We start from the raw sequence: 17,500 nt of genomic DNA, 5'->3' as shown, positions 1-17,500 counted from the left end.
TTGTGTAATCTCAAGGACACTAATGTGCGTTTCACTGGGATGATGTTAGAGGCGAAGTATACATATAATTCCATAAAGCTGTTAATGACTGTCAATAGTTTATGAATAGTTGCCAAATTTGATTAAATGTTGATGCTGAAGTGCGCAAAAACAAAAACAAAACTGTATATAACAAAGAACAATCAAACTGTGCATTTATGCATTTAATCACTTGCATAACTGCTCACTGGGGCTGCATGAGTCTGGCTAAAATGAGAATCCCGATTTATTTAGCTTAAAATCAAGATCACGATTTTCTCACAATTTTGTAGATGCAAAATATAGGTTAATACAAGTAGCCTATTGTAGTTATTCTCAAATATACAATAAATCAACACTAATAATATTAGGCCTATATGTGTAGGTGTACTGTTGGGTAAAATGCTAATTTCTGTATGGACTTGGAATGGTGGACTTGAACAGACTTTAAATGTCCTGCTTGGTAACGCATTGTAAAGTGATGACATCAGAATACAACTATTCATAATTCTGAAGTTGAGTTATTATGTTTGAGACATATGCTTTATTGACAACTAGGGTTGGGCGATGTCGACCAATTTGGCATCGTACGATGTCTAATGTGAAACATCGTGATGGACTGTGGCATCGTCAAAAAGAAGGGGTGAGGGAAGGGTGGTCTGAAGAGTAAGAGGGATACGAGGGTGAGAAGGGTGCACGACTTTGAGCACTGGGAGGGAGACGCGCGATTTCTGGGATATTATCACTCGTTTGCGGGCATTATGAGTCCCGCAAATGCATTCCAGGAGACTTGGGATGTCTGAATATCACATTTAACAACTATAGTGAGAGGCGATCCAGTGGTACATCCAACCTAAACTCTCTGACATGCACTATTCTCTGCCTGGAGCTCAGAGGAGCACATGACAGCATGTGGCTGTGTGTTTGTATGCGAGTGTGTGTGTGTGTGCGTGTGTGTGGTCACGTGATGTGCGTTTTCAGCGGAGGAAGGGCTGTTCAGAAATGTAGGTAAAAGGGTGTTGATGTGGATCATTTTCGATCTAAAATTCCATTTTAATACTAACACGTATTAGTGTAAACAGGGCCTGAGTGCGTATTTTTCGCGAGCGGGTTTGCGACAGGGCGGGACGATGGATTGCGATGTTGTCTATTGGCCATCGGCAATGGGCGATGACATCGTCTACCAGCCCAACCCTATTGACAATAATATAAAATTATTTTTTCACTGGTAAAATGAGACATTTGTCATTTTCAGACCCCGTCTTGTATTATATTCATTGTTATTTAGGTTTGAGTAGTTATACTGACCCAGTAAACATTTATTTTCATGCACAACACTTTGTGTTCGCTATGAAAGAAAAAAAAAAAACATCAAATGCTTGTCGTAATCATAACTCTAAAATGCGATATGGTCATTTAAATCATGTGCTCTTTTGGTTTCACTTTCCACTGCCGAGAGCGGTTCATGTCATGGCTGCCGTCACTTTGAGTTCAGTTTGCAACAAACTGCACCTTATTTGCAAATTTATTACCTGTTATTCACAGCCTCTGCAGGTTTTGTTCACTAAAGTAGACATCATTTGCAGACACGCACGCATCCTCTCGGTAGTGAACAAACAGTGCATGATGATTTTGCAGCGGCGGATATGTCATTACATTAAGACAGAAATAACATTTTGTGGTGAATTATACCTTATAAATACAATATGTGACTTTTAACACTATGTGAGGTTGTCCATGTTGCTGAGCTACTTATATAAAACACTGTGAGGATTTGTGCGATCGCCTTTCTGCTTCTCTCCTGACCTTGAAAATAATTTGTATAGAACCTGAATTAAAATCACTGTTTCCCCTATATAAGGGGGCGCCCTCCTCTCTTAATGGCTGTACCCGCCCCCCTTGAAGTCAGATTAATTGTATTATCTATATAGCACTAGATCACAACCTCATAAACAAGCTAAATAGTCATATGTAATTTCTTATTTTCTTATTTACACAACAGCATGTCATTTCTGTTCTGCGCTCGCATCACTGCAGCAAAAATTTATACAGATGCATCCCAAGACTTTCGAAAGTTCCGTCAGTCTCCCGCAAATGCATAGAAACTACCCAGATGCTAGAAGTAGTTTATAAGCCTATTTCCTTTTAGTAAATAAGTACTAGATTTATAGATGTGCATTTTAACTAATTGTCATTTTTCATCATTTGCAATGTTTCCAAATGTTCTTCCAGAAGCCCATAAAGATACATTGCAGTGACAAAAGCTGCACAGTTTATGAATAAAAATAAGATATAAAAAAAATTAAAATTTTTCATTTACAAATGGTTGTAAAGTTCAAATAGTTGATCAGTTATTTACTGCTGTCATTAAAAGACCATGACTGCTTGTGTCAATGTGAGTCTGAACAGCTACACTCCATTGCACCGCAGCCCCACAATGCACAAATACAGAAAACTAGTTTTAATATAAATTTCAGCAAATAAACACCCTAAATGTGTTTATGCCTTGATTAAGATTTTCAAAGCAATGTTTTTTTTTTACCGTTTCATTTAGCAAAACTCCTGAGACAAATAAGTTATATATCTGAACTTTTAATAATGAATCTACATAAAATGCTGCGCTTTATTCAGCCGCAATGACTTCAGGGACTTCGAGCGAGTTTTGCGCGTCAAGTCTGCATTCATGCAACCTCAATATCAAGAACACAATTGCAAACTTTCAAGCGTCCTTTGTTCTTGCGGTCTTGGGTGTTGGAACTGAATTTTGGCAGCTGATGATGACATTACACAGGAACACGAAGACACAAGAACGCATATTGAGAAACAGCATTGATTAACCCTTAAGATTATTATACTTTTGAAAACATCTCTTGGACATTGTGATTACACACAACCAAGTCAGCAAGTCAACCTGGTCTCAATCCCCTTGGACATGCCTTGGGCAGGAATTATTTAAATTGGGATGTGACGTGTACATTCCTGCTGGAGGGCTCAGAAATGAACTCGAGGCATGAGGTGGCTCAGAAATAATGAATGCTAAAATAGAAAATAAATTTCATTGGAGTGGACTTTGAGCTTTGGACCTCTGCAGATATGCATGACCCAACAGCAACATTACACACTAAAATTGAAAATGCAGAAAGCAATTATGAAGTGGGATTTCTGATCTGCTGCTGTTGTAAAACAAAACTAAGCATTTTTCAAAAGGTTTTCCCCAAATACATCTTATTTTCAAATGGTTGACTGGATGAACTAATTCTACTATGCCAGATTAGCTTGGATGCTCTGTAAAAAATGTTTGATAGAACCAGTGTTTACACTTTGTACAAGTCTACAAATGGTTGTCTCTGCATATTAAGCTGGAATAGGAGGACATGTTTAACATCTAAAATAATTACACACTTCAGAGTTAAATAGTATGCTAAACCAAGTCTTGAGCACTACAAATGACAGAAAATAAACAATGGCCTATTGTACAGCATAACTAAAGCTATAAGACAACAAAGCATTTACAATACAGCTGCAAAGAACATGACTGTTTTTGCACTGACAGTCCATCTCGAAAAATAATAAGCTGGTCCCAATAATACTGCTGCTTTTGCTGCATCCACCCATCAGGACGTAATACAAGGTGGGAGAATGGAGGGAAAGATGACAGACTGACAGATTGTGTCTTTATTACAGGGCTAGTTTACCCAAAAATAAACAATCCATCATTATTTACTCACCCTAAAGTTATTTCAAACTTTTAGGAGCTTAGCGATAGGCCCACATGTGCAATCATGTTTAAAGTGACATGTTGAAAGTCATTTTAAAACAATCACGTAATACCAAAGTGATCACGAGAACAAACATGGACTTGTGGAAATGTGAACACATGCATAAGTGCATACTCTCAAAACACACACAAACACACACACTCAAAACACACATAGACACTCAAATGCATATGTACTCAGTCAAACACACACACATACAAACACTCAACACACACACACACACACACACACACACACACACACGCACTCACAAACACACATACACAAACACTTACACACACACAAAACGCACATACATTCAAAACACACACACACACACACACACACACACACACACACACACACTCAAAACACACATAAAACTCACACTTACACTCAAAACACACACAAACACACTAAACACTCAAAACACGCACACACTCAAATGCATATGTACTCAGTCAAACACACACACACAAACACTCGAAACACACACACACTCGAAACACACACGCACTCAATACACACACTCACAAACAAAACGCACTTAAAAGCATATACATTCAAAACACACACACACACACACTCGAAACACATACTCTGTCACACAAACACACACACACACACACACACACACACACACACACACACTAATATATAATAGTCAGTTGTGTAGCTGACCATCTAAACAGGAAAATCTATTTAATTTGAAAACTAACTGATATTTGAGTTACTTCATTGCATCATGTTGAGTATTGTGATGTTTTAGTGATGACAAAACTGACGTTCCTGCTCAAAATTCTAACAACCATATTCTTTCCATACAGCAAAAGCAAAAAACACAACATTACCTATAATTATGTACAGTAATACAATATACAAGAGCGAGCTCAACTTGGTGTAATGTACTTACCTTTTAAAAGGAACAATGGCCATTTTTTCATACGTTATGTAAAGCTGTGAAACTTAACATTGCAATTGAATAATTAGCACATCATGTAATTAATTAGATTGAAAATTTAATCGCTGCACATCCCACATACATACACAAAAGAAACAAAAAGGGAAACATTCTCTTGAGCCATTCTTTATCAAAATCTTATTGAATAATAATCAGCATGTCATGTAATCAGTTCAAATGATGGTCCTGAATAGAACATATCAGAGATTCATGAAACTATATGCATTAATATCTGGGAAGGGACTCAAAGCTTATTAGAATGTGGAGTGTGTATCTAAATCTGGAGCCAGAGGCAGACGTGGCTGGCCCTCTCTTGGGCTTTGTGGTTGTTTGGCAGCAGTTAAAAGAGAAGATAAAGCCCAAAGAGAATCAAACACTGCTGGTATGCAGTTAAAAGACATGTTCTGATAGCATTCCGTGTCTCTCTCATGTATTACCATTTAAAAGAGATCTCAGAAAATTGACAAGAAAAAAAGCGAGCATATTTCCTCCAGCAGTGTTACTGAGTGTGGGTTTCGATTTTTCTCCTATCCCATCAGGCTTAGCTGATTTCAGTGTATTTGGGATGCTTCATTGTATTTATTGTATGATAACCATGACCTTTTTGGTTGGCTATCATAAGGGGACCTTAAAATGTTATCTTAGAGGAAAAGCTGCATAGTGAAACAGTTGTGAAGCAAATCAGCCGTTCCAATCTGACAACACAGTGAGCAATAACAGCAAAGCTGGGCTCTGCGTCCATGGCGTTGCAGCTAAAAAAATGCTGCATATGAAAAAAGCAAAAGCTAAATGTAGTAATCAGTAGTTGCTGATGCCCACTAAGTTGCTACGCTTGTACATGCTTTTCATTACACAGCCATAGCCAATAAAAAGAATCAAAATAAAATAAAAATTGAAATGCTTCCTCAAGCTGGCAGAAAGCCCAAGGTGCTGTTTACACCTGGTCACTGCATGCATTTTACTGATCAGAAAGCAGAAAGGACAGCTGTAAATCAGAGTCAAGCCCTCCAAAAAACATTGAGGAGGTGGTCTAAGATGCATTCCACATGAAACCGAACCAGTCAAAAGGTATCTGGTTATTAAAACCTTTCATACAAATTTTACACCCAAATGTGTCATTCATTCATTCATTCATTCATTCATTCATTCATTCATTCATTCATTCATTCATTCATCCATTCATTTTATTTCAGCTTAGCCCCTTTATTCATAAGGGGTCACCAGTATGGAATGAATCGCCAACTTATGCAGCATATGTTTATACAGTGGATGACGTCCTTCCAGCTGAAACCCAGTATTGAGAAACATCCATACATACTGATTCACACATACGACCAATTTTGTTTACCTAATTCACCTATACTAAATGTCTTTGGGCTGTGGGGGAAGCTGGAGCACACAGAGGGAGCAAACTTTACACAGAAATGCCAACTGATACAGCCAGGACTAAAACCAACAACCTTCTTTCCCCAAATGTTTAAAAAAAAAAAAAAAAAAGAAAGAGTGAGTGAGAGAAAAAGTGTGAAAGCATGCAATAGGATATATTGCATATTGTAATGCTAAAATGCAATGTGACATTATAGCCCCATTCACACATACAGTACAGAACTTTCCGGAAAATTACCAGCAATTCTCCGAAAAGGTCTGTATGTGCACACAGGACCTTTTTGAAAATACCGGTAATTTTGGTTCGCCAATTTTCCGGAAAGAGAATTTGTAACATTACCGGTAATTTGCTGGAATGCTGCGCTGTGTGAACGCAGAATTAAGATTGCCAGAAAGATTGATGCGAGATGTCTACTTCAGCCAATCAGAACACACAAACGTCAGCGCGGTTTATGAAAATAAAAGCCTTTGAATATTTTTTCCAGACACATTTAGCTGCTAGATGATAGTCAGATAACATTTCTGTGTTCCTTCTTCCTTCAAAAAAAAAATATATATATTGATAAAATGCTTATGATGCTGCTGTTTGTTTACCTTTAAGCTCTGTTTTAATTGCCTGATGCATATGCACATAAAGAAGCCAGTGAGTGTCAACACACACAAATTATGAACATCTAGACATGCGAAAGTGTTCCTCCGTATGTTTTCAGTAAAGTTGTTCATTCTTATCTATCCACAGAATTTGTAATGTAGTCAAATATGTAAAGATTTAGCCACGGTTCGCGTCTCTGCCGTCAGATGTCTCTGGAGCTAAAGCTAAAGCTTTAAATAAAAGTGAAACCCTCAACAAAAGCCCAACCCCTTCTATGTTTACAAGTATAAGGGTAGCCGTTTAGAAGTTATTTCTGCTTAATGATGTTAGATTTTACTGGTATTTTGGAATGGATGTGTGAATGGTCTTTTCCAGAAAAATTACAAAATGTCTGTGCCTGTGTGAACAGCACTTTTTTATAAATCTACCTGTGAAGTCGTTCCGGATATTGTACAGATGTGTATTGGTATTACTGTGTGAACGGGGCTTATAATTCCAATGTTTAAAATGTTTTAGCATCATTTCATATTTTTTTAGCTTCATTTTATGGTCACACTTTACAATAAGGTTTATTAGTTAATGTTAATTAATGCATTTACTAACATGAACAAACTATGAACAATACATCTACTACTGTATTTGTTCATGTTAGTTAACGTTAGTTAATGAAAATACAGTTGTTCATTGTTGGTTCATGTTAACTCATGGTCCATTAACTAATGTAAACAAGCATGGACTTGGATGTTAATAATGCATTAGTAAATGTTCAATTATGATTAATAAATGTTGTACATGTGTTGTTTATGATTAGTTCATGTTAGTAAACGCATTAACTAATGAACCTTATTGTAAAGTGTTACCCATTTTATTTATTTATTTTTGTGTCATTAATCGTTAAATGATAAAAGTGGAATGTTAAATTAATATCAACTTGGAGTGCTCTTTTTGCACTTGACGTTTTACTGGAAAATGAGTGAAATACAAAAGCTTACTGAAACCAACATGTCAAATTATTCAAATATACACATTTATACAAGTCTAGCTATACATGTCAAATGAGAGGTTTCGCTTGGTAAAAAAAAAAAATAACAACAACTAGGGAAGCACAATGAAGGATCAAAATAAAATAAAATAAAAATATCTGGATGTTTTCAGTTAAAAACAAACGATCAGATGCAGAAGTCATGATCAGTGCATCCTAAATAACAATTAGATAAAATGAAGTGTCTCTGATTATTTATTTGGTGTAAACTCATTAAATTTGCACATAGGACAGAAATACAAAGCATTACTAGTATTATTATACAAGTATTATCATCTAGAGGCCAATTTTTTTGTTAGAATACCTCAAAACAGGATAGAATGTTATTAGATAGACAAGACTAAAGTGACCAGAACTACAACAGTTTTAATTTTACAGTTCACAGTCTCAGATCCAGCCATGACTCTACATTTGTCCATATAATTATTCTTAGCTTTAGTTAATTCCTTTTAACTCCATCTCTTTTCCCTGTCTCCTACCTTACATTTTTTTATTCCTTTTTTTTTTTTTTTACTGTGGTCATGTGAGTCATGTTACATGCACTTGCTTTTCACACCTCTAAGATTTTCGATTAGATTACACCCTCTAAATTATTATTATTTTTTTTAATTATTCCGGACACCAGATCACAAAATCTTCTCTCTACAACAGCTGCTGACAACATAAAAAAATAGTAATTTACAAATGACTCAATATGGTTCAATTTAATGGTCACAGGAGCATTACAACATATCTTTACAAAAATAAAAATAAAAAAACAAAAACAACATTCTTGATTGAAAATGAACCCACAGTAAACAACCTAGAGGTCCAGTGTCCTGCAGATTTTAGCTCCAACCCCAATCAGACACACCAGGGCTAGCTAATCAAGCTCTTATAGGTTTTCTAGAAACATCATTGAAGGTGCGTTGAGGCAAGTTGGAGCTAAAACTGACCTCCAGGAGCGACCACAACCACTGATCTAAAACAATGATTCCTAATGTTACACTGTGTCTAGGAATGAGCAACTTGATACAATAAAGACAAGAAAAACAAACTGCAGTAAGGCAAATATCAACAGTAAACCGATGACCTTTTATCTTTGACCTCTGACATAATACTTCATTTACGTAATTTGGTAGCACAGCACAGCACAGCACACACACATACTTTCTTTAAACTATCTTTTGTGTTCAGCAATTTCAGCAGTAATTCTGCTTAGTAATTTAATTAGGAGGGCAGCAGAGTGGCACAGTGGGGTCGAGCCTCAGCTAGGTAAGTTGGCATTTCTGTATGTTCTCGGACCCATGTTCATGTGTGTTTCCTCTGGGTGCTCCGGTTTCCCCCACAGTCCAAAGGCATACGCCTAATCACCTTATTCTTAGAATATGAGCAGGAGCTGCCACTTAAATCTTTTTGGCTTTTGAATCTTTTGCACTTCCATTCAGATTTAGATGTTAAAAAGTGCTTGTTCTGCTCCTTGATGTTGCAAACTGATATTTTCTTATTATATTATTCTACTTGGTCTGTATAGTCATAAACACACTTGTTTGTAGAGCAAATCGTTTGACTGTTTTCTGCCGTTTATTATTCCTAGTCATTTCTCCCATAGGCAACTGAATCGGAAGTTCTAAAACAATCGCGAAAACAGGCAAACCTCCACATTAAAGAATAAGGTCAATAGGTAAATTGGTTAAGCTAAATTTGTTGTAGTGTATGTGTGTGAATGGGTGTTTCCCAATGATGGGTTGCAGCTGGAAGGGCATCTGTTGCAACATATGTTGGATAAGTTGGCGGTTCATTCCGCTGTGGTGACCTTTGATGAATAAAGGGACTAAGCTGAAAAAAAAAATTAAATGAATAAATGAATTTAATTAGGACGAGAAAATGCTGAACAGCTTTTCCTGGTTAACTATCCCTTTAAGTAGCTTACTTTTGAAATAACCTTTGCGTCAGGTGTAAGTCTGTGATGTAAACTTGCCAAAATGAAGATGAAAAGTTCTGATCTTTCGCAAAATCAGATTTTGTTTGGCCTTTAGAATCTCTTATTATCCAGAGTGAGTGAGTCCCATTCAAATTGATAAACTTGTTAAACATTTGTCCTGACAAGTCGTGTTCATTTGTCATCTTTTAGAAAGATTGATTTCTCTATATACGGATGGAAATATTGTTCTATCCCACAAGACCAGGCAGAGAAAGGAAAAGGTCAGGCAAAGGCCACCTCTCAAAACAAATAATGTTTTTTTTCTAAAGCCAGCCAACACAAACCTCTCAGTCTCTGTGATTTTCCCATCTTCACAGTAAACCCACCTTCAATTCACATTTCCAAGACCTTCTATTTATACACACCTTCCCTGTGTGTCATCCCCATGTATTAGCCATCTAGGCATGACCGCCACTGAGAAGTACAAGAACAACTGAATTCAACTCCCGTTATAGCAATGGCAAGTCACAGCCAATAACTTTATTCATACAAAGCTATCATCATGTCTTTCGAAGATGTTCCAAGAAGATTTCCTGAGCAGTAGGGGTCATTTCTCATAATAGGACTCTGAGCTTTTTAGCATTCATGTCTAGGGAATGCTCAACTGGAGAGGAATGTTCACTTCCAGATCCCAACAGAGCAGCTTATAAAGAGCTCACTTTATCTGCATTAATATGACTTCCACAGTCCTCGACTAAATATAATCATTCTGTTATATTTACCTGAGGTTATAACTCAATGTTACACAAGGGCATTGTGGACAGGACAAGACGGTTAAGGAGTTTTATAATACACTTTTAAACTGCATTTTTAAATACAATAAATACAGATAAACTCAAAATGTTCTAGAAGACCTAATAATAATCTTTTGAAGAGTGATTTATTGATGCTGACTAAAGTTTTTGGTTCATTCAATCTCCCACAGATCATTTAAAGGTGACGTCAGATGTATGCAATTTGTTCTTTACCTAAAGAGCACCTATTTTACCCCTTTTTTTAAGATTTAAGATAAGACTTCTGTGTCTCCAGAATGTGCCTGTATAGTTTCAGCTCAAAACACCCATCAGATTATTTATTATACCTTTAGGGGGTTGAGATTTTCTGTTCTAAACACAATGTTGCTGTTTTGGTAGCCTGTGCCTTTAATGCTGGTTCTCCCTGCCCACCGATCCCATGTCAAAATGTCCCGTGTGCATGTCAAAATGTGCCTCAATCTCCGCCTCGGCTGCTTCAGATAAACATCAGAGCGACAGACATGAAGAAAGCAGATCTCACGTAACGTTTGTGAGAAATACTACAGTAAGAACATTCCCAATGATTGTTTGATGCCTTAGTTGTGGAGTTGCAACAACCAGTCACACAACATGTCTTTACAAAGTTCACGCATACTCACACGCATGCACGCGCACGCACATACGCGCACACGCACGTGCACACACAAGCGTTTAGCTTTGCACTATTTTTGCATGACAAATATGACAGGATACACGTTAATATACTCTGCTGTATGGACATCTGTTATGTTAATGTACAAAATAAACCTGATTTAATGTCCACAATGCGGGATTGAAGCATCTTTTATAATTGTACTGACATGCGCCTGTGGTGATAAAGACTGTAAAATCGCTGTAATTCATTACAAACATGCACTGTTTTCAAAACGTTTCAAACTTGTAAAACTCATTCTTGATCACATTTGATGATGATTGATGATCACAGTGAGCTCAACAGATCTTTTAAACCCAGTTGTTTTGCACACGTCCTGTCTTGTTGATATAATTATATGCGCTACTACGGAGACATGTTAATATGGGGCTGTCAATCAATCGAGTTGGCAGGGAAACGGCACTTCTACGTCACATTGCCATCTGCCTTCAAATGGGAAGGATTCGGAACCTATTTTAACATCAGGAAATTAAAAAAAAGAAACTTATTGTCTTTATAACAACCCACTATGACTGTGGACACACTATACCTGCACATAGTTCTGTTCAAACAGTTCCCTAAAGATGATTTTCATCATAGGTGCCCTTTAAGTATTTGCTGTTGTTGTTAAATTTCATTCAAAGTATATTTATAAAATTATTGTTTGTTTTGTTTTGTTACTGCTATCTAGTGCCAACTTCAGTTTACTAGTGTGGTGGGTTGCAATGTCAAGCAATGATAAATTATGTGCAACATTTAACATTGTGTGTGTAAGATGGCTTGGTGCGATCGCACATTTTGACATTATGAGTAAACGCCTTCAAATACTTTGTCAGTCAATAAGACAACAGTCATTAGAAGCTTGAGGCTTGGTGCTGCGTGCACACTGTGCAGGTTTAAACTCCTTAACTATGGATCAGTACCACAGCCATTCCTAATCCAGCCTCAGAGAGGGGTAGGGTGAGCAGTAGCTCATTAACATTTAAAGAGCTGTAAAGTAAAACAGTTCCTGTGGAGTGAGGGGTCTTTCATTCATTCGTCCATTCATTTTCTTTTTGGCTTAATCCCTTTATTCATCAGGGGTCAACACAGCAGAATGAACCACCAACTTATTCAGCATATGTTTAACCCAGCGGATGCCCTTCCACCTGCAACCCAGCACTGGGAAACACCAATACACTTTCACACATACACTATGGTCAATTTAGTTTATTCAATTCACCTATAGCGTATGCCTTTAGACTGTGGAGAAAACCGGAGCACCTGGAGGAAGCCCACGTGAACACAGGAAGAACATGCAAATTCCACACAGAAATGCCAACTGACCCATCCAGGACTCAAACCAGTGACTTTTTAGCTGTGAGGCGACAATGCAAACCACTGAGCCAACATGCCGCTTGAGGGGTTTTTCATAGGGTAGAAATTTATATTTATTTACACTATCAGTTTTAAAATGGGCACTCAATGACACCTTTAATGTCATCTCCAAACTGTTGTGACTCAAAAATAAACCTTTCTGAGAATGAACACAAAATGAGTTCAAAACATCAAAACTGCTTTTTTCTTTTCAAAGAAATGCATAGTAATCACAAGCTGTCAGGTTCAGCTGCTATTGCACACGGATATTTAAAAGGAAATGGGTTATATATTATTTTGGGACTTGAATATGGGTCCCCTGCAAGCTAAACAAAATCACTAACACGTCTTAAAAAAATGAACCTTTCTTTATCGTGTAAAAAACACCAAGTAAGCTGCATCCCAAAAAATGAAATGCTTGACACCTGCGTACAATGATGGAGAGGCAGAGAATGTTTCCGATATTCAAAAAAAGGCTCCCCTGACTTTTTTTTTTCTGTTTACGGAGCCTTGGGCTGTCACAAAGACAGGTGTGATTTCACACGACACCCATTTTAGTGATATCTGTCAGGTGTAGCAGTATTTCATGCATGGGACAGCAGCTTTAAAATGGGCTTCTCAGTGCTGTTTTGTATTACACAGAATGTGTCAGTTATTTGATAAATTGATCCCGGTTTATGAAGAATATAAATGACTGTCAGAAATCTGCAAGAAAAGACTTTCAGGTCTGCAGTGATTTATATTACTATTATATTATATACTATTATTATATTATATATATGCCTGCATGAGCACCGCACGTTCACGACACGTGCAGCACACACAAGACAATCACAGACACAGTGAAATCAAATGCTGAATTGAAACTTTTCAAAACCCTGAATCCACATTGGGGTTACTTTTGCATGCTGGAGGAAGGACCACACCATAGCTGAAGTATTACTGTTGGAGAGGTGATGTTCTGTTTTAAAACAATTTTAGTTAGGCTAAGCTTATGTTAGATTGTGTTGTGTTGTGAATGGCTTACGCACCTATATTTTGCAGTCTATGATATGCACAGGCGTGTTGTTCAGGCACTGAAATCCTGGCAAAAGATTGAACTATTTTCAGTTTCATAAGGGACCTTTGACAGCATCGATAATGTATATTCTTATTTAGTTTAACAACAAAACATCAGTAAAAAGCGCTACTCCGCCTAACCTGCTTTATTGAGCTGAAGTTGTTTTTATATTCACATTGGTTCATTTTTGAAGAATGACAGCCTTCCTATACTGTTTACCATGCTACTCACAATATTCGCTCTGCAATAGCATGCAAGTGTGGCTTAGAAATAAATGTAATTCCAGCACGCTGCCGGCCAAACACTGTTACATTTCTAACTGGCAAATGACATGAGTCGTGACGTGGTGTGTACGTTCGCGATTTCAGGAGGCATAACTTTGAATCTCAGTCCCTCCCCACTGTCCAAAGATAATATGCTAAGCGGTTAGCATTTTGACAGATCACCTACTGCACCTTTAATGTTGTTGATGTCCTTCTAAGTGCTCCATCCCATACAAGTATGAAAGTAAATCAGTAGCAATACTCGAGAGCTTGCAAATGTAAATGTGAGCACTTGTGATAATAATATTTGTATGTGTAGGTTGAAATGTACACTTACAGCTCTGATGTGAACAGCTGAAATCCTCGATTTGCACACACACACAACAATCCACACACTTGTGTTTTAAATTGAAAGTTGCAGATTAATAGTTGTGTATTTGTAAAATGTCATTCACAAATACAAAGTGACAGACACACGTGTGCAAGGCAAATTTGACTGCATCTTCGCTCTACAACCACAGGTCGGCACTCACAACCTCTCAGATTCGTCAGTACAACTACAAATCTCCCGCGCTCTGACTTTTGCAACACATCTCCCGCAATCTCTGTAGCAGAACTCATCTGTGCACTCGCAGATGCAGAGGCGTGAGCAGCGCAGGGCGGGGGAGGGGCGGGGCAGGTGTAAAGCTGTTTGATTGGCTGATGCCTGACCAATGAACAATGCCAGCAGCCAACAGGACTGAGGTGCAAAATAATAATTTCCCACGATTATTTCATTAGTTAGGGTTTATTTAAACTCTTTTCTGAAGAGATTCTTGTTAAAAATCATAAATTCTGTGGAAATGTACAGTACATACCAGTAAAAGAGCAGCAAAGCCAGTTTATTGGCTAGAGCCAGCCAATGAGATGGGGCGTTTCTGTTTGTCAGCACACAGGGCAGCTCACGTTGTTGGAGGCCTCGAGCAATCAGAGGGTAAGTTATGATTTTTAATAATTATCTATATGTTCAATACTGTTAGCTAAGCTAAGGACTGTGCTGGGTGCTTCTCTTGTTTGTTTCTTATATAAGAAAACAGTTATGAGTTATCTAGGAGCTGCTTTCAATCATGTTATTTGTTCTAAAGATACGATTCAACCCACATGAAATAAGAAGTTGTAATAGTATTTATAGTAAATAATATTAAGTTTTTGAACCATACTAACTATAATAAACTGTATTATACTGTATATATTGCAGTATCTACAACTTTGTTAATGAATGCAACAGCACACTGTAGTATTAACTAGCATGAACTTTAATGAATTGAAGTATACTTTATATGTAAAACCTAATACATTTTAAAGCAGTTTCATTTCTTTCTAATTTATACATCTACATGCATTACATCTGATTTAGGTCCAGAACTTGCATCCTTCAACATGATATGTGCGTTCAAAGGAAGAGCAACTAGGTGAGGGAGACAGTGTCCATCGCTCGGCTGAGGGTCCACTTTGAGCATCTCATCTGCAGGGTTAAGCAACATAAGCTGAACAGTCATCATCTCTCTCTATTACAGGGAACATCAACCAGCTTTACACAATGGCTTGCTTTCTGACCATTAGTAAAGGCTTGAGCAAAGGATTAAAGAGGAGATAACATTTGATGGGTAATGATGAAGTTGGATTTACCACCTCCATCTCATTATGAACAAGGAAAAACCCTGAAATATTTCAATACAAGTAACTAGACATTTGCACTGCACTTATTTGGACTGTAAATTTTATTTGACAAATTACATTCCCTTACAGAACAGGTGTCAAACTCAGTTCCTGGAGGGCTGCAGCTTTGCAAAGTTTAGTTCTAACCCTAATTAAACACACCTGATCAAACTAATTGAGTCCTTTAGGTTTGTTTGAAACTTTCACTTAAGTGTTTTGAAGCAGGGTTGCAACTAAAAACGTGCAGGGTTACGGCCCTTCAGGAACTGAGTTTGACACCCCTGCCTTACAGTAAAGTGTAAAAATACTACATTAAACAATTATCAAAATAAAAGTTGTGTGTGTGGGTGAGTGTGTGTTTTGTTCAAATCTGTAGTCATCTTGGCAGGTAAAAAGAGAAAATAAATGGTTGGCTTCCTCTTGAATGATCTGAATCATTTTGAAGTGTTTGTAGATGAGCTGGATCATCATGTCATCTTTAGCATAAATAACATCCTTTTCAAGCTATGCAGCTTCTCTGAGTTCCTCATCGACTTGAAACATGCTGATCTCTCCTGTCACTCCATCCTTACAGGAAACTGAGAAATAAAGGTAGTAACTTTCATAATTAAAAAAGTGATATAAAGGACACACTGTATACAAACATGTAAATAGATAGATGGATAGATAGATATGATGCAGGTTATAATAACAAAAACCGGTATGATCTGTAAGAAACTGAAACGCCTAGTGTTATTTTTAATTGCTATTAATGTGTGCGTGTGTGTAAATATACTTCAATTCATTAAAGTTCATGCTAGTTAATACTACAGTGTGCTGTTGCATTCATTAACAAAGTTGTAGATACTGCAATATATACAGTATAATACAGTTTATTATAGTTTGTATGGTTCAAAAACGTAATATTATTTACTATAAATACTATTACAACTTCTTATTTCATGTGGGTTGAATCGTATCTTTAGAACCATATAACATGATTGAAAGCAGCTCATAGATAACTCATAACTGTTTTCATATATAAGAAACAAACAAGAGAAGCACCCAGCACAGTCCTTAGCTTAGCTAACAGTATTGAACATATAGATAATTATTAAAAATCATAACTTACCCTCTGATTGCTCGAGGCCTCCAACAACGTGAGCTGCCCTGTGTGCTGACAAACAGAAACGCCCCATCTCATTGGCTGGCTCTAGCCAATAAACTGGCTTTGCTGCTCTTTTACTGGTATGTACATTTCCACAGAATTTATGATTTTTAACAAGAATCTCTTCAGAAAAGAGTTTAAATAAACCCTAACTAATGAAATAATCGTGGGAAATTATTATTTTGCACCTCAGTCCTGTTGGCTGCTGGCATTGTTCATTGGTCAGGCATCAGCCAATCAAACAGCTTTACACCTGCCCCGCCCCTCCCCCGCCCTGCACTGCTCACGCCTCTGCATCTGCGAGTGCACAGATGAGTTCTGCTACAGAGATTGCGGGAGATGTGTTGCAAAAGTCAGAGCGCGGGAGATTTGTAGTTGTACTGACGAATCTGAGAGGTTGTGAGTGCCGACCTGTGGTTGTAGAGCAAAGATGCAATCAAATTTGCCTTGCACACGTGTGTCTGTCACTTTGTATTTGTGAATGACATTTTACAAATACACAACTATTAATCTGCAACTTCCAATTTAAAACACAAGTGTGTGGATTGTTGTGTGTGTGTGTGCAAATCGAGGATTTCAGCTGTTCACATCAGAGCTGTAAGTGTACATTTCAACCTACACATACAAATATTATTATCACAAGTGCTCACATTTACATTTGCAAGCTCTCGAGTTTCGCAACTGATTTACCTTCATATATAAGAGCCACATTCAGCAGAATCCACTACCAAATTTACCCAAATAAGCCTTTAAAATTTCAAATACTAAAATGTATGAAACAGGAGCAAAGTAATACTCAAACATGCCCAAATATAGACTTTCTCAATGTAA

The 17,500-nt window shown here is 37.3% G+C and overlaps 1 protein-coding gene and 1 long non-coding RNA gene across 3 annotated transcripts in view; both read right to left on the bottom strand.

Moving 5' to 3' along the window:
- The window catches only part of ca10a (carbonic anhydrase Xa), a 260,678-nt gene that overhangs the window by 196,656 nt on the left and 46,522 nt on the right, over positions 1 to 17,500 (bottom strand). The window lies entirely within an intron of this gene.
- On the bottom strand, positions 15,568 to 17,191 carry LOC141376797 (uncharacterized). Its single transcript, XR_012387992.1, has 2 exons — positions 16,634 to 17,191; positions 15,568 to 16,100 (listed from the first exon to the last, which is right to left on the bottom strand). It is a non-coding gene; the product is annotated as an uncharacterized lncRNA (long non-coding RNA).

The sequence above is a fragment of the Danio rerio genome, chromosome 12 (genome assembly GCF_049306965.1).
Source record: "Danio rerio strain Tuebingen ecotype United States chromosome 12, GRCz12tu, whole genome shotgun sequence".
Lineage (NCBI taxonomy): Eukaryota > Metazoa > Chordata > Actinopteri > Cypriniformes > Danionidae > Danio > Danio rerio.
Note: the sequence above shows the minus strand (reverse complement) of the source record. Positions and strands in the feature narration are given on the sequence as shown.